At 39.4% G+C, this 18,304-nt stretch overlaps 1 protein-coding gene across 1 annotated transcript in view; it reads left to right on the top strand.

Moving 5' to 3' along the window:
- Positions 1-18,304, top strand: part of GNG2 (G protein subunit gamma 2) — a 113,241-nt gene that overhangs the window by 1,808 nt on the left and 93,129 nt on the right. Inside the window, exon 2 of the mRNA XM_010341080.3 lies at positions 14,996-15,036. The gene's annotated coding sequence lies outside the window, so the exon portion shown is untranslated. The remainder of the gene's footprint in view (positions 1-14,995; positions 15,037-18,304) is intronic.

Genomic DNA, 18,304 nt, shown 5'->3' with positions numbered 1-18,304 from the left:
ACCATGCCTAGGAGACAGAGTACTGCTGGTATTGAAACCATAGAACTCCTTGAAGGATTCACAGAATTTAATCGAAGTTGTGGGCAAAGCAAGTCACGACACGGATTTTGCAGTTCCGCTTCCTATTTGCATCCTAAAGGGAAATATTTAAAGATCATGTCCTTAGAGAGGAGACGTAGGGTAGATCTTGGATCCAGAATGCCCCAGTGGAGTTCTGGAATCAAGCTGTGCATCATTAAATGAAGTAAAAAGTTGGGAGCCTGAGCTGCATGGACGAGGACAGGCTTACCCTGTGGTGCTTACTCCTCTGCAGGCCGTATTCACTAGATAATGCCAACACCCTGCTTTGTTTGGGGAGACACACACAACCTGTGTTACTCTTCTGTGTGTTTTTCACACATGAGTAAGAAAATGAAACCTTGTCCAATGGGCATAGTAGAGTCAAGAGAGCCCTGCTGTCTTTCTGAAAACACTAAGAGATGCCTATTTTCTGCATAGCACAAAACATTTTCTTCATTGTTAAATTTCGGCTTGAAGCAGAACATTAGTGAGTAACAGCAGATCAGTAGCTATGATGGTGGAATGTTTAGGAAAAAGATGAATATGCTTCTACGCTGTAAAATGAAACTATTTCCACTTATTCTGGCCATATGGAACATTGAAAGACATAGTGGTTTTGCTTGGGGTATTCGCTGGCTTTTGAGGAGTAGACCAACACTGAAATTTTAATTGAACTTTTTTTTCTGCCATATGGCCAATGGCTGAATGGAAACATGACTCCATTATTTTGTGGCCAGCCCGGGGCCTCGTATGGTGGGCACATAGTGAATGTGTTTGGTTGACTGACTTTGTTTAGCTTGCTTCGGAAAGCAGGCCCAACTTTTAAGTCTAAAAGTTGTATAGTCAAAGTAGAAAGGCTGTTCATAAAATACTTCTGTGGATAGGAGGAAAGAACACTGTGGAATGGAAAGAACGCAGGCTTTGGAGCCAGGCAGATCTGTCTTTTAATCTTATCAGTGGTTCTTACTACTTGATGTGGTGCATTAACTTAGGAAACGAAGTTTCCTCATTGTAAAGAAGGATTAGTAGTACATAATCAAAGTGTTGGTTGTTTTTTTTTTTTTTTTTTTTTTGGCTTTGTTTTTACTTTTGTGTTCGGATAAGTGAGCGCTTTCTACATAGAAGGCACTCAAATGTTTTTTTTTTTTCTTTCTTGGTGGCATAAAGAAAAGTTAGCATATTCTTGACCTTTACCACTGCCTCACAGGTTTAGGGAGACTTTTTTTAGAATGATAAAATATACGTAACGTAACATTTCCCATTTTAACCATTTTTTAAGCATGCAGTTCTGTGGTAGCGATTATATTGCTGTGACGTTATCATCACTGTCGTCTGTCTACAGAACTGTTTTTATCTTGCACAGCTGAAATTCTATACTCATTAATCAATACCTCCTCTTTCTCTCCTTCTCTCAGCCCCTGGAAAGCCCCATTTTACTTTCTGTCTCTATGAATTTGGCCAAATACCCCATGTAAGTGGAATCATACGTATTTGTCTTTTTGTGACTGGGGTAATAGGCTTAGCATAATGTCTTTAAGATTCATCCATGTTGTAGCATGTGCTAGCATTTCTTTCCTTTTAAGGCTGAATACTATTCCATTGAATGTATAGACTATACTTGGTTTATTCTCTTCTGATGGGCACTTGGGCCACGTTTTGGGTATTGTAAATAATACTACTGTGAACACAGATGTACAGATATCTGTTAGAGTCCCTGCTTTTACTTCTTTTGAAAACCCAGAAGTGAAATTGGTGGAACACAGTAATTACATATTTAATTTTTTGAGGAACTGCCCTACTGTTTTCCATAGCAGCTGTACCATTTTACATTCCCACCAGCAACGAACAAGGATTCTAATTTCTCCACATTCTCATCGAAATTTATTTTGTTTTTTATTTATGTTTTTGATAATAGCCTTTTAAAGAGGTATGAAGTGGTATCTCCTTGTGGTTTTTATTAGCATTTTTCTGATCATTAGTGGTGATGAGCATCTTTTCGTGTGCTTATTGGCCATTCGTGTATCTTCTTAGAAAAATGTCTATTCATATTCCTTGCTGATGTTTTTCCCCAGAAATACTGTGTTGAGAATCTTTGCCAATTTTTAATCAGATTTTTGAGGAGATATTTTCAAATGGGATCTTTTAACATAATGTATCATTAGATCGTAATCATAATCTTTGTATTTAACCTCCTTTATACAGCCGTATTATCCCTGCCCAAATAAAATACTTCTCTCGAAAGTAACATTTAAAATAAAAGGAGTAAGAAAATATAGCTTCTGCTAGTTGGTAATGTAAGAACCTGATAGTGAAATTCAAACCTTTATTGTAGATAGTCACACCAATGATTCTACTGGCCAAATCTTAGACCAGGTTACCACCACTGTCCCCTCTCATTAGCAGAGAAAAATGCTCAATAGGTAGCACAGTCAGGAAAAGAGGAAAGAGACTGAAGTACTGAATTGCTCTCAAATCCTTCACAATGGAGGGCATTAACTTGTAGGGAGGGGCTATCGTAGTTAAACAATGCAACAGGTTTCTGAGACAAGTTTCTACTAATGAAGTGCGATTCTAACCAAAATTTCACTTTTAAAAATAGTGAATCCTCTGTTTCCTTTTCCAAGACAGATTTTACTCCTAATCCTGAAACTGGTGACGCAGGGTATGGTGAAGCTGAGGAGAGTTGGGCGGAACCATCAGTGGGGACCCTACTAAATAGGAACAATATCTGAGCTTTATGGTGTGGGAGCAGACATTGACCTTAAAAGGTTTGAAGAGCTCCTTAATGATAAATGTTAACTTTCTGTAATGCACTTTGTCCATGTGCTGGGGGGCGGGGAGGGAGGTGGGGGCAAGTTTGCAAATAATGACCCCAATTTTATTTTATTTGCAAATCTGTTCATTCTACAATTACTGGAAGAACCCAAGTGCCTGGCTTTACTAGATCTGAGTGGGAGAGGAGTTGCAGTGCTGTGTTAGATTTAGTCTCTCACCCTCATTCCCAAGATATGGCTATGTTAATTAGCCTGATTTGATCATCACAATGTTTACATGTATCAAAACATCACATTGTACCCCATAAATATACACAATTATTATTTTTCAATTAAAAATAAACAAAATTTTTAAAAAGAACTTAGTCCCTGGTCTGGGACATGCTAGAAAATGGTAAAGCTAAAAATGATCTTGGGGTGAGCTAGCCTATATTGACCTCTCTATAAGGGATAATAAAATAGGCCTGGAGTTTAGAGTTGCATAGTTCATTAATTCCTTACTTCCCAATTAAAACTCCATTTCTCTTACCTCCATATTAGCCAGTCTTTATGCATTATCACGTTTAAAATTGTAAGACCAAACTGTTTTGTTTTTTATTTAAAAAGAGTAGACTGTTTACATTTAGTACCCTATGTAAATATGAAGTTTCTGTGTACAAAGTTGTTCATGTGTAAAAGATACCACTGTGGAACAGAGATTTAAATTTTCATGTAAGAGTATTAGACATATCTGTATATATATGGTTCTTGAAAATTCTTATGTTAAAGAAAACAAGTTATATTTAGTGGTCGTCAATGTTCAGACAATCTCTAGAGGACTTCATTAAACCCTGAAAACAAGGGAGCTCCATTTTCAAACTTCAGTGATAACATGTTTCTTAGAAGTGGTATCACTGTATTCCCAGGCTCAAGATAAGTCAGGATCAGCCCCTTTATCTCTTGGCAAATATGTGTAAACAGTCAAGCTCTTAATGAAAAGGCTTTGAAAAACCATTCTCTTGACCGCTTCTTCCCTGTTCCCTGGCCTTCCCTCGCTCTCTGGCCAGCCCAAGAGTGGGGTCAGGCATTCCCCTGTTCTTCGAACCCAGCACTCCCCAGTAGAGGAGAGTAGCTGAAAACTGGGCTGACTTGTTCTACTCCAGATTCACTGCATCTCAGTGGGGCCATTACTGTTCTTTCAAAATTCCTTCCTCCTTTGCTTTTTATTTCACTGTTCACTCTCTCCTGTGCATTTTCAATGGAAACCATTCGACCAAGTCCCTACTGCCTTTATTCATTAGAAGTGACCTCACCTTCTGTGTTTCTGAGAAGACACATATTACAGGCTTCTTCAGCTTCATTCTTACCACCTCAAAATTTCCCCATGTCTTCCTTTATTTTAGTTCACTTAAACTGCTGTCACAGATTACCACAGAGGAGGTAACCCAGAAACAACAAAAATCTTATTTTTTCTTTTTTCTTTTTCTTTTTTTTTTTACACTTCTATGGACTGAAAAGTTCAAGATCAATGTCTGCAAAGGCCCATAGATGGCACTTTCTGTGTTTCCCCACATGGCAGAATGGGCCAGCTGGCTCCCTCCAGTCTCTCTTATGAGGGCACTAATCCCATTCATGGGACTCCATACTCATGACCTAATCACCTGCGAAGGTGGCCTCACCTCCTAATACCATTGTACTAGGGATCAGGTCCCAACATATGGATATGGAGGGGATAGAAACATCTGCATCATCCACATCACTCATTCTCCTCTTCTTCCTAAGTCAAGTGAACGTAGCCTTTCCATCAAGCCAAGAGTACACCCTCTGCTTGGACTCTCTATCCCATTCCCTTTTACTTTCTAAGGAATTATGTTGTGACAAGAATTCCATCTTTCCTATATATTTAGTTTCTTCTCTTTATTCGGCCTTTCCTCTTTGCCTATAAACATGCTTAATTTTTCCATACGCACACAAAGTAATTAAGTAGTAGATGAAACAGATCTCCTCCTACCTTTCAGAAGTCTCCAACTTCACTAACTTCAGTTCCTGTTCCCTGATTTTGAGTGTTCTCAAGATACAAATCTTTGGCCATTTAATTTCTCCCTCTCCCTTAATCAAATTCATCCTGTGATTTTAGTCATTGTCACTGCGTGGGTCAATCCCAAATCTAATTAACCATTCTGATCTCTCACCTCCTCTCTCAGCTTGCACAGCAAGCTGCCTGCAAATTCACTAGACACCTACCCTACAGAAAATGAAACTCACATGTTCAAAACCATGCTCACCATCACCTTTCCCCCATGTCAAAACCAGCTCTTCACCTGATTTCATGACTGATAATGACACCCCATTTCTCATTACCTCAGTTATGACAATTCAACTTCACTCTTTTCCTCACGAAGCACCCCTAGTTGCAGGATGTTGCATAGCCCTTCACAGTTGTGAGTGGGAAAATGTCTTGATACTGACTCTTTTCCATGTTTGTAGCCAGTGTCTCAGTTCAGGCCCCATGACCTTCGGTTGGGCTGATTTGTTTTTCGAGTTCTTTTCTCTCTGCCTGGGATAAGTTAGTTCCTGCTTCCCCTTCCATACGTCACCCTCACAGTCTTACTTCTCTGAATAACCAAATTCCATTAGGCCTGTAAAGCTCAGTTCAAATGCTGCCTCTTTCATGAAGCCTCCCTTGGTTTCTTCCCTTTTTTCCCCAATAAAAAACAATGCTTCCTCTGAAATCTTTTATTCTTTCATCATAGCATCTAGCTCATTCTAGTGTGTATAACAGCAACCCACATGGTTTTTTAGTTTTTTCTTTTGAGCACACTCCAGGCTCTTTGAGGACAGTGGTCACATCTGGTTTCATCTTTATCTTCCTTACAGCACACAATGCAGTTTGTTTATCATTCATCTATTTAATGAACCTTCTTGAGTGACTCATTTTTTGATGCAGAGTGGGCTGGACATAGTACTTGTCCTCTAAGAGCTCACAGACTAGTGGGGAAAACAGACAATTCAGAAATATAATTATAATACAATTAGTGGGTCTGTTCAAAGTCTTAACATCTGCAGTGAGCCACGTGCTCTTCAAGATGCCAGGGAGATGAGGATGAAAAAACCAGCTACTTGTTTTCTTGAAACTTACATTCTAGAATTGGGAGAGAACCCAATAAACACATAAACTAGTGGGTTTTAGATCCAACTGCACATTAGAAATCACTGAGAGGGTACTTTGAAAAAAATATCTATGTCCCAACCTCACCCCAGAGTAATTAAACCAGGATTGGAACCCATTGGCATAAATGAATTACAGTAAAAGAAAATATCAGGTAGTGGTGAGTGCTTCGATGGATTGAAGTAGGAACAGTTTGAATGGTGGAGACTGTGCCTATGCTATCAGGGGTAAGTGGGATATTATTTTGTTGGGGGGTAATCCCTGAATGCCTCTCTAAAGAGGTGATATTTGAGTTGAGACCAAAATGATGGTGAGGAGTGAGCCATGTAAAGATATTGGGGCAAAGGGGGCTTGTGGAGAAGGTTTTCAGCAGAAGGTGCAGGTGCCTTTCTGAAGTAAGGATAAGGAGAAACTTCAGAGGAAATGCGGCCTTCTTCACATACATGTACCATAATCTACAAAATATGTCTTTTCTCTACAGAAAGCCGCTTTTCAGTAAACTTTGTGGACTCCAAATGTAGAACACTTGGCCGCTATGTTGATTAGTTGATCTGGGTATGGTTTTATTTCGTTCAAATTTATTTACACGGTCAGGAAGACTACTCTGTTTGATTACATTTTTTTTTCTATACTGCAATTAGGACTACACCACTTGTCTGAATTAAACACCATTCTTATTATTTAAAACAACCTGAGGTACTTGATGTTATCTTTATCTGAATAAAAAGGAGAAAGCAGTGACTTCTGCCCTGAATTCTGTTTTGGGGAACCAGGGAAAACCTCCTAGAGGAGTCATTCAAATCAAACAGAGGAAAGAAAGCACTAACTAGTTTGAATGAATGAAGATCAACATATGTCAAGAATCAAGTTGAGAATAAGCATTTGTTAGGCATTCAGTTTGTGTCGGATACTTTATATACATTACCGTTTTGTCTAGTTTTTAAAATAACCCTATGAAATAAGGACAGTATTTTTCTATCAGGATATTTCTGGCTGCTTGTAAAAGAACACCCTACTAACGTGGCATAAACAATAGGAAATTGATCTCAAGACCTTCTGAAAAGAGGGTAACTTCAGAGTAGTTATCCAGCTACTATGTGGTAGCTGGCTAATATCCTTAGCAAACTGGATTCTTCCCTTCCTCCTACTGTGACACCTTCAGCAGGTTGACACCTCACTATGTGGACATGGCTTCTAGAATTTTGGAATTATAGGCATATTTCAATATGTAGAGGCATATCAAGGGGTGGCTGATTTCTTATGTGGCTCTTTTTGTTCTTTTGAGACAGGGTCTCACTCTGTCACCCAGGCTGGGGTGCAGTGGCATGATCATAACTCACTACAGCCTCAACCTGCAGGTGGGAGGCTGATCCTTTCACCTCAGCCTCCTGATTGGCTGGGATCACAGGTGCACACCACCATGCCCAGCTAATGTTTGTATTTTAGTAGAGATGGGGTTTCACCGTGTTACCCAGACTGGTCTTGAACTCCTGAGCTCAATAGATCCTCCCACCTTGGCCTCCCAAAGTGCTGGGATTACAGGCGTGAGCTACCTTGCCCTGCTGCAGCTCTTTTTAAAGGTGTCCAGTGGAATTTCCCCTCACAACTCACATGCTATATGTATGAGTAACTAGGCAGACAAGACTGCTGTGATTGGTTAATTTGAGTTTCCTCCTGAGGCTATGGAGAACCTCTCTGAAGAACAAAGTCATCAGACCCCAGAAAAAGGGTCTGGTTCTATTAGCAAGAAGAGGGAGTTAGTGGGTCAATAGAGTCAGTCACTACTATTATTCCCATTTTATAAGTGAAAATATCAAGGGCAAAAAATTTAAATAACTGAGCAATATCACACCACACTGAATGGAACAAAAACCTTGTTTTTGGCTACATGACAAACCTGCACATGTTCCTCTGACTCTAAAATAAAAGTTAAAATATGTATTTTTAAAAACCTGGTTTTTGTTGGTAGTGATGATCTAGGTAGGCCAGAGGAAGAATCCCGGTGAAAAATACAGACTGGCAGAAGCTAGGCAAAGTAAAGAATAACCTTCTAAACAAAATATTCCAGAAGGAAATACATCAGGTCCTATAAAGCAATAAGAATAGCATTTAATTTAGACAACCAGCCCTGCATTTCCGCATTGTAAAATGTATATATAATTGAATTTTCCTCACTGGTCATTTAAATCAATTTGGTCTATATAAAAATCTACCCTGGGCCAAGTAATGAGCTAGAGACGCCAGTGTTCTGTGTGTAGTACCTGTCAGACTTAAATGAAAACCTTGTTTTCGCTAGGGAGGTAGGTATTTTGTTGGTTACAGTACCTGTAAAGAAGAGTGGGTCATCTCTGGAATTTCTGATTATGAGTTATTTAGAAAAGTTTCCAGCTCCAGAGGCAACACATACAGTTCCATTATCGTTGCATTCTCTGTATAGTTCCTACTTCCTACTTGGGCATTGTATTTCAGAGATTATGTATGTGCAGGAGCAATAGTGGAAAAGAGAAATTTCAGTGGAATTGCTGTCATTACAGTGTTTTGACTGCTTGTCTCTGTGGTGTATTTCTGTGCGTGTTCATCGTAACAGACTAAGCATTAATGGTAGGAGCACTTTTTCTAATAAATGATGGAGTGCCTCCTACTCTTAGATTTGCATTTTTAAACAGGAAAGTCAGTTGATTCTAGACTTTGCCAACAGAGCTCTGTTTAAGGAGGGCATTTATCCCATCTGTGTTAGACTCATATAAGAAAAATTGTGAAAAATTTAAACTGAAAGAAACACCTTACTCTCATTTTAGAGGCTTTGTTTGGGAGAACTGAATTCATCCTTTGCCGTTTTTTTAAACCTTACGAATGATGGTTGTGTTTAGGGAACATGGCTGTGTATAGGCCTTAAGACATTTCACTGACAGTTTTATTTTTTCTTTGAAAAAAAGTAGATATTAAATGGTTTTATGACTTTTAAAATTAATTAGAAAAATTTAAGTAGAGGTGAAAATTCCTAGGAAAAAAAAATGGTCCAACTAGTCTTTTCTTATTCATCTGAAAATAATGATAAAGTACTGTAGTGTAGAAAAGTAACATTCAAAGACAACACATAGGAGAATGTAGTAGTTCAAGAACATCAGTTTGGAGTCAAAATTACTTGGGCAAGTTGCTTAAGCTCTCTATGCCTCAGTTGCCTCGTCTATAAAATAGGAAATAAGATGATACCTACTTCACAAAACCGTCAGGAGAAAATTACAGTATTATGTAATTTTATTGTAAATGTACTTATTAATACATTTATTAATGTGAAATGTTTAGCAAGGTGCCTGAATTGTACTATAATTATTCAAAACAAATATATTATTAGTATAACTTATTGTTACGACATATCTGCAGCGGAGTATCTTTTATTCTATGCAAGGGATTTGTACCAAATTCTGCAGAAGTGATTACTGTGGCCCAACATTAATCATAGGTGCTCAGACCTTGGAGTAAGTCATCCCCTAAGGAAGCCTATTATCCTCAGATGCCGTTTTGACTTCGTTAAGTGTTAGTCTCAGGTTTGTGCTATTTGTTTAGGAATCCATGTGCTTAGCCATAAATATCTCCAGTTTTTCTTTCCCACTCATGATAAGCTTCCACTTCCCAGTCTGCTTTGGTTAGGTGTGGCCACATGCTTTGCCTTGGCCGATGAAGTGGGCAGAAGTAAAGTGTGTCACTTTCTGGAAGAAGCCATAAGAACCAGCATGTGAGTGCAGTGGTTGGAGGACAGAGTGGGCTCTGCACTCTTAAGCCTGGGCCCTACAGTCAAGACAACATGACGATCATCTCTGCCAAACCGCAATGGACTTGGAGGGAAAGTGAGAAATAAGCTTTGCACAAATCAGCCAGAGAGTTTTGAGTTGTTGCCATAAATAAGGTAGCCTATATTGACGGAAACACTCGGGTTTTCCCTTCGAACTCTAGAGAAAAAATACATTATCGTTACCGTACAGTAGCTGTTTGGATATAGTAATTTTAAATGATTATTTTGTGTGTGTGTATGTGTTCTGTGTGTAATGTATTATGTTAGCCTCAAGGGATTTAAGTGAAATAGATTTATATAAATTCCATTAAAAAAATTTTTTAATAGGGTTTATTTCTACTTTACACAGAAGAAATCAACATATCAAAATTACTAGCATATATATATGTTTTGCTTTGTTTTGTTATTTTGTTGAGGGAGTCCACTGTGATGCCGATGTTAGGACTCTGAATTCCGAGCCTGGCATAATCATTAGGTAATGTTCCCTCTCACTGATAGCTTTACCCAGAATGGTGCCTTGTGAAACAGAGGAGCTTACTAAGAGAAGATACCGCATTGAGCCATGCCCATGGCCTTTGCCTCCAGTGAGAAAATAGTCTTCCCTAAGACCTATTGTGATTTTCCAGTTATAAACAATGGTGCTTAGTTCATAGAGGGTCTTAAATAATATTTATTAATTAAATGAGTGGAAGTAGTCCACAGTTCTTCCAAATGTCTGGACTCTTTTGTTTGCATTTTAAAAATAAATGCTGTTGTTTTATAGATTAATTTAAAAACATCTTGTTATTAAGACTGACATCTGTTCTTTTATGGCACTTTACATGTGGTTATGTACCCAAAGATTTAGGCTATTTGAATATTTATTTCATATTTTTCACCACAGAGTTTATTTCACCTGACTGTTTCATTTGGATCTCTAAAACTATGTTATGAAATACCTTAATTATTTAAATTAGGAACAGATTAATTATCTCCAGTGTATAAACTCAAATTAATTTCATTATAAACCTGAGGTTTAAATTGATTAATCTCAGAGTGTTTAAGGAACAAAATGGTTTTTTTTCATCCTTAAGGAGAAAGGCATATTTGATTTGATGAATCTCTCTTCATCACACCAGTTATGATAATAGACACAAGATATTTGCAAGAAAACTTCAGATGGATTTTGTAAACCAGCCAGAAACCTGTGTGTCTGGGGCTTCTGGGGGAACAATCTGTGAGTCATTTTGAAAAACAAACACACTCATAATCACGGTGCCTGTTGTTACCATGGTAATTAGGTCCGTTGAGTTGGCTTGCTTATTATGTTCCTGTAAAGGCAAGAGGGGGAGAGAAACAGAATTCAGAGGTTTGACTATCAGCTTCAATTAGCCTGCTGCAGGAGAGAGTGAAGGGGTTTCTTGAGAATGCACTGGCCTAGTCATTCTGAGAGGGAAGTGAAGAAACTGACATCTTGCCTTTGTTATTGAATATAAGTTAGCCATATTCGTTTTGGGTCTTGTGGTTCACAAGGGAGAAAAGGACCATTTGGCATTCTCTTGGGAAAAAAGGGGAAAAGTAGTTTCTTTCTCTGATACATGACTTCATGTAAGTCTCTAAGGTCAACCTTGTGGAGTATCTTGTAGATCTATGCACAAGGTTTTAATGATCATCTAAAAGGCACCAAATGCTGCTGATGAACATTATTGCAGGTTTAAATGATATCGTCATGTTATTCTTCCTGTATGGTTAAAGACTGGTTTTAATGAGACCGTCGTTTCAGATCTGATTCCCAAGTAGGCAAGATATCTTTCCCTCTATTTTATGGACTAGTGATGACTCCTTTATCTTGGACAGCCATCTTATAATGGAGGCCTATGGGACACAAAGGCCACCAGGGAGGTTATGTGAGCTCTGCCAAATCTATTAGTATTCCAAGGGAAAATAAAATCAAAGCGGACACGCAGTTGATGGATAGTCAACCAAATTCTTGGGCCAGTGGAATTACTGTAGGAGTGATCCAGTATAATTCCATGTGAAGAACAAACAGTACCCTTAAATTAAAGGCATGAATGTACATACAAATTTGTTTTTAAGACTGTTTCTAAATGTACTTTAAGAAGTCTGGCCAGGTGTATTGGCCTACACCTGTGATCTCAGCACTTTGGGAGGCTGAGGCAGAAGGATTGCTTGACCCCCGAGTTTGAAACCAGCTTGGGTAATGTAGAGACACTCTGTCTTTACAGAAAATAAAAAAAATTGGCTGGGCATTGTGGTGCACACCAGAGGTCCCAGGTACTACTTGGGAGGCTGAGGCAGGAGGATTACTTGAGCCCAGGAAGTTGAGGCTGCAGTGAGCCACATTCACGCAACTATATTCTAGCCTGGATGACAGAGCAAGACCCTGTCTCAAAAAAAAAAAGTCTGGATGTCTTCTGAAATAAATAATTATAATGTACTGACTGAAGTTTTACTGTTAGAGTATGCCTCAATCAGATTTTAAAGCAGAACTTTTTAAACTATAGATTTCGTTTTTCCTCTCATATGTGGAAAGAAGGCACATGTTGCCCAAACTTTACTATAACTTTAATTTCTTAACAGTAGTAAAAAAAACTTAACTTACTTTTTTTCTGCTTTTTCTGTAATTCATATTGATTATTGAAAATGTGGAAAATACTTATAATTTAAAAGAAAAAAATAAAAATTGCTCCGTCTAAGTTTCTGGTTGAACTGCATGTAACAGAGGCCTGATTTCACAGTCGCTAACGTAAGTTAGAAGTTATTTCTTGTTAACGGAGCAACCCAGTCATGGATGACCCAGGACTGGTAAGGTAGCTGTGCTCCGCGAGGTCATGCAGAGACCCAGGCTCCTTCTATCCCGTTGTCGTATGTTTCTCTTGCTTTCATTGTCTAAGGTGGCTTGTCGTAAGGGCCCTGCTATAATAGGCAGGATAGAAGAAGTTGGAAGGGGAGGGCCTGACCCAGAAGTTACACATAACACTTTTGATGCTGTACCATTGAATTTTGTCACATGGCCACATAGCTTTCAGCAAGAGAGGTTGGGGAAAGTAGCTGCTTAGCTTAGAATTCTATTAAAACCGTGGAGGAAGAGGAGAGCAGATATTAAGGCATATCTAGCAATTTCTGCCGTTTCTGTTACTCTACGGAACAGAGGAAATATATTTATATTCTGATGTGTTTCCTTCTAGTCTTATGTATCAGAAAGATATTATGTATAATTATACAAGAAAATGTGTTATATGATGCAATATATGTGTATGTTAATGTATATATATTAGAAAAACATTAAGACAGAAAACACATGTTAGAAAAAAATATGTATAAATATGTATTTTAGAAAATTATTGAGGTCACACTATGTATAACATTTTATTTTTTTTTTGTTTAAAATTTAGATGACAAAAAATGCATTTTATATTTTTTTTTACTTTACAATAAAGTTAAGTAACTTTAAGTTACTTTTTAAAGTAATGGTATTTATTAACTTTAAAGTAAAAAGAGAATATAAAATGCATTTTTTAATCATTTAAACATTTTTTTTCTTTTTTTTTTCTTTTTGAGACAGAGTCTTACTCTGTTACCAAGGCTGGAGTACAGTATCATGATTATGGCTCACTGCAGCCCCAATCTCCTGGGCTCAAGCTGTCCTCCCACCTCAGCCTCCTGAGTAGCTGGGACCACAGGTGTTCCTCAGCATGCCTGGCTAACTTTTGACTTTTTTTTTGTAGAGATGTGTCTCGCTGTGTTGCCCAGGCTGGTCTCAAACTCCTGGACACAAGTGTTCCTCCATCCTTGGCTTCCCAAAGTGCTGGGATTACAAGCATGAGCCGCTGCATCTGGCCCATTTAAATTTCTTGTATTCGTTGTTTTAAAATTTTATCATGTGGCGTTTCTGTTTTACTTAATAGGTTGAGTTATTGATATTTAGGCTATTTCTGACACCTTAGTTCTTCTTTGTCCCCATTTTGGGTTTGTGTTGGTTAAATTCAAGGAGTGTCATCACTAAAACAATGACTGAGGACATATTCGAGTCTCTTGATAAACAAGACCAGATTGCTTTCTTGAAAAGTTGTGGCAGCTTCCACTATCACCAATAATACATGAGTGCTGGACCCAGAACACCCTTGAACAGGCTTATTTAGCACATCCCACCTAGTCATTGTTACCATACAGTTCTTTCTCTGAAAATAAGTTGTTTTTAGCCCTTGGCTTTTTTTTTTTTCCTTTTTGCTGTCGTTAATCATGAGATAATGGTTTTCTGATAACTTTATCCCATTTAAAAGCATATGGCCCTTATGGTAGTCTGGGAATATAATTGGTTGGGTTGAGATTGTAGCACACATGGCAGTCTCAAGTATGTGAGATCTCTGGAGACACCGATGTTCATTTGGTCCGCCTGTGAATTTGAGTTCTGTCTTCATTCGTAATACTCTAGATGTGAGATACCTGTTTGTTCTCAAACACAGCAAAATAGGAATGGGAAAGTGTTCCTTGAGGCTTTAGCAATTCCGTCTGAGCTGAGCACTGTATAGCTTTTCAGGAATAAAGAAGCTCATCTACACAGGAACTTTCTTACCTAGGAACCACACTCAGCACTGGACAAAAGTAGGGCCACCTCTGCTCGATAGCCACAGAGGTCGTTAGTGGCTAAGGGCATCGGTATCGTCTACTTCTAAACAGCCTGAAGGTTTGGGTGCCAAAGATACTCTCATACCACCAACTTGTCCTCTCCACCCTCCTTAAGTGCCAGATACCACAAACTGTGCCCTCAAACTCTGTCCCTAACACCTGGAGCAAGAGTATGTTGGTCTCTGCTGCTTTGGTCTGACTTGGAGCAAATCAGGATAGGTCAGGAAGAAAGATTGTTCTTCTTCATTCCATTAGTGTACAGCCTCTGCCACTTTGCCCCCAAGAACTCTGCTTCCCCTAGGTTCCTAAGTGGCCTCTGTGTTTTTTCATGTTGTCTTGCACGCTAGGGGATTTCACAAAGAAAGGGACTCTGGTTTCACAAATCTGTTTCTTAAAAGAAAAAGAGTTAATAAAAGGTTCGTTTCTAAGCTCTGCAATGTAAACCTGTGAGACCTCCTGCCCTTACAACTATACTGCCATTACCACCAACCCCCGTTTCAGAAACATTGTTCATTGTAATCATCCAGCTCTTGTGTATCATGTTATTTTTCCTTTAAAAATTTTTCATTTTCCTCTCTGCTTTCTCAACAGCCGGATCTACCAGTGAGCCTCAGGCTTTAGGAACTGAAGAGGTAAGAATTCTGAAATATTTTCTTCTAGAGTCTTGAATTTAACCAGAACTTAAAGAGGGGGAAAAAAAGTAAAGTGGCCTGTGAATGAAAGCATGTGATGTTTTATTGAAAGAAACAGTCATAGAGTCCTTATCAATACTGACATGACTTTAGGATTTAAAGAAAACATGGCTCTTTGTAATGATAGTTAAAACTGATTTTCATCCAGATTCTTCCACTTTCTTCCAAAAACCTGACTTGGAGAGGCTTTGAGGCTGCTGCCTTAACAGAATGTGTCCCTGGCCAGGCGTGGTGACTCACGCCTGTAATCCCAGCACTTTGGAAGGCCGAGGCAGGTGGATTGCTTGAGGTCAGGACTTTGAGACCAGCCTGGCCAACATGGTGAAACCCTGTCTCTATAAAAAAAATGTAAAACATTTTAAAAAAGTAAAATAAACATAATGTGTCCCTATGGCACAAACATTAAAGGGTGGCAGACATTGAGGGCATACCCTGTGAGAGAGAAAATCTCAGATGAGGCAGATTAGATCAGAGAAATGTAAACCCTGTTCTTAATAGATGGTTGTAAACATCGGAAGGGCTTTTCCAGCAGCAACAACAACAATAACAACAACAAAAGGTCAATCTAATGCTGTTGGGTTTCATCTTGCAGAAACTTACTTAGCTTTTGGAACTAGTTACAGCATTTGAATCTGGTTGTAGACTTGAAATGTAACCATAATCCTAGACAGGTGATAATGTGTTTGTCCTCTCCAAGATACACAGTTTCCTATAGTCAGTGACTTAGATTTTTCCCTTCATTTTAAAACGTAACCTCATTATGAAAAATACCAAGCATAGACGAAAGTAGAGAGAATAATTTAATGTACTCCCACATCCTCGTCACCCAATTTCAACAATGATCAACTCGTGGCTGGGATTGTTTCATTTATACCTCTACCTACTTCTCTTCTTTCCCCGTTGGATTTTGGGTGCTTGTTGAATTTGAGTGCCGGGCTTTTCATTGTGCTGGGCTTTTCGTTGTTTATTTACGTAACTGTTTAGGAAATACAGCAAATGCTAATAAAAAATAACACCTAGTCATACCTGATTTCCTTTACTGGAGCTAGTCATCCATCCATTTATGGATTCATCAGATATTTATTTCATGTTTATTAGGTATCAGACCTTCCTTAGGATAAGAGGATCAATTTTCCTTAACTCATGTTTAAAAGGCCTGCAGATGTGGACTTCTGATGTCTCCGAATGAGGTGATCTGTTGGAGATGCGCTGACAGAATGAAACAATGAGATGATCATACAACTCTGTCAAATGTAAACATTCAGAATAGGCCATCATTTTTGAAACTTGTTTTTGACATTTCTTCACCTTTGAATATACCGGGAACATGCAAGCATAAAACAAACAAAGCTCCCAGTCCTCTGATGTACCTTCCTGTTTTACCACAAACGCTTATCCAACCATCTGCGTCCCTTTCAAGAATATAAGCTTTGTGAGAGCAGAAATAGTGTATAACTTAATAACCGTTTGCCTGCAGCATCTAGCAAGGTGTCTGGCACTTGTTATGTATTTAATAAAACTGTTGAATGAATGAACAAAAGAATACGTGCCAGATACTGGGAACATGAACATGAAACATACAAAGGCCTTGGCCCAGAGTTGTTCAGTGCCACGGAGGAGAAAACTGTTTAAAGGAGGAGGTGCTTGTGCCCAGCTTAGTGAGGTGAGAGCAGAGTTCTGCGGATGCTGCTGGAGGACAGAACCAAGTTGGGGAGTCTGGGAAGAAGCTTGATGGGTAAAGGGGCGTTTGAGCCATCCATGAGGTGCCTTCAGTCAGAGAAGAAGGGAGGGGCGTTCCAAAAATAAGGAATCAAGTGTGAATGTACGCAGAGGCCCCAGAGGGCATGGCTTATTCCAGGAAGCTTTAGAAATTTCGGGTGGCCAGAAAGTAGCTGACTGAGGAGATGTGGCTAGAGAAGCAGGGTGGTGAAGCCTGGGAAGGACCCTAAGGGGCAGGCTCCAGAGTTTGAATTCTCTCTGCTTTGCAGGGAGGCAGAAAAGGGCACAAAATCAGAATTTTTTAAAAGGATAATTCCTTAGGGGGCAGAGAAGTGGGGAGAGACTATTGGAAGGGAGACCTCTGGAGGTCTTGGGTCTGGAAATGTTGGGCTTGATTGGGAGAATGATGAAATTGCTGATCAAAGGTAAGAAGTAAAGGAGAGGAAGACAGCTAGAAAAACGCCCAGATTTCTTTTTTTGGAAGAATGAATGGGTGGTGATAACTAGACTACAAAACAGGAAGGGAAGAACTGATTCAAATCTGTGGAGTGGCCACATGCATGTGGGTATGTCCAGTAGGCTGCTCCCTACCGACAGAGCTGTGGTTCTCAGTCCTGGCTGCACGTCAGAGCCTCTAGGGCAGGTGTCCCCAAACTACAGCCCGCGGGCCGCATGCGGCCCCCTGAGGCCATTTATCCGGCCCCCCGCCGCATTTCAGGAAGGGGCACCTCTTTCATTGGTGGTCAGCAAGAGGAGCATAGTATGTGGCGGCCCTCCAACGGTCTGAGGGACAGTGAACTGGCCCCCTGTGTAAAAAGTTTGGGGACGCCTGCTCTAGGGGAACGTCTAGAAACCGTGATTTCAGACCCTGCCCAGACCCCAGCTGAATCAAAATCTCCATGGTGGGGCCTAAACATCTATAGATGTTCCTAAAGCTCCCCAGGTGACTTTAACATGCAGCCAGGGTTGAGAATCTCTGGTCTAGAGCTGATTGGAAGAAAGCCCTTTGTGCATGTGTGCTTTTAAGACCATGTATCGCTTTTGCTGCCCTATAGTCAAGTTCTTTTGGATTTTAGTACCTAATGTCTTTCAGGTGAGGGCTGAGACATCCCATATTCTATCAAATATTACTAATAATGAAGATTCTTTTATAAGTATCTGATGTTCTTTGAGTTGCTTTCTTTCATGCTAATAAGTATGTTTAGGTTTTTCAAATCAATCCAAGCAGAATTTCTCAATGGGGTTTGCTGGCAGGTCAAATGGGACAATTCTTCATTGTCCTGTTTGGTATCCCTGTCCTTGGTTCACAAAAGGCTGTGGCATCTTCCAGTCACTGTGACATGCAGAGCACCCTAGGGAGACATTGTGAACATTGTGAACTACTGTGTCTTAGCACACAACTTTAAAGAGGTTATTTGGCATTTTCCACTCACCTAAAAGCATTTTTCCTTCATACAAAATTAGTGGTTTCAGTTAAGCTCAGTAGTTC

This window comes from Saimiri boliviensis, chromosome 2 (assembly GCF_048565385.1).
Source record: "Saimiri boliviensis isolate mSaiBol1 chromosome 2, mSaiBol1.pri, whole genome shotgun sequence".
NCBI lineage: Eukaryota > Metazoa > Chordata > Mammalia > Primates > Cebidae > Saimiri > Saimiri boliviensis.
This window is presented reverse-complemented; position numbering and strand designations above follow the sequence as displayed.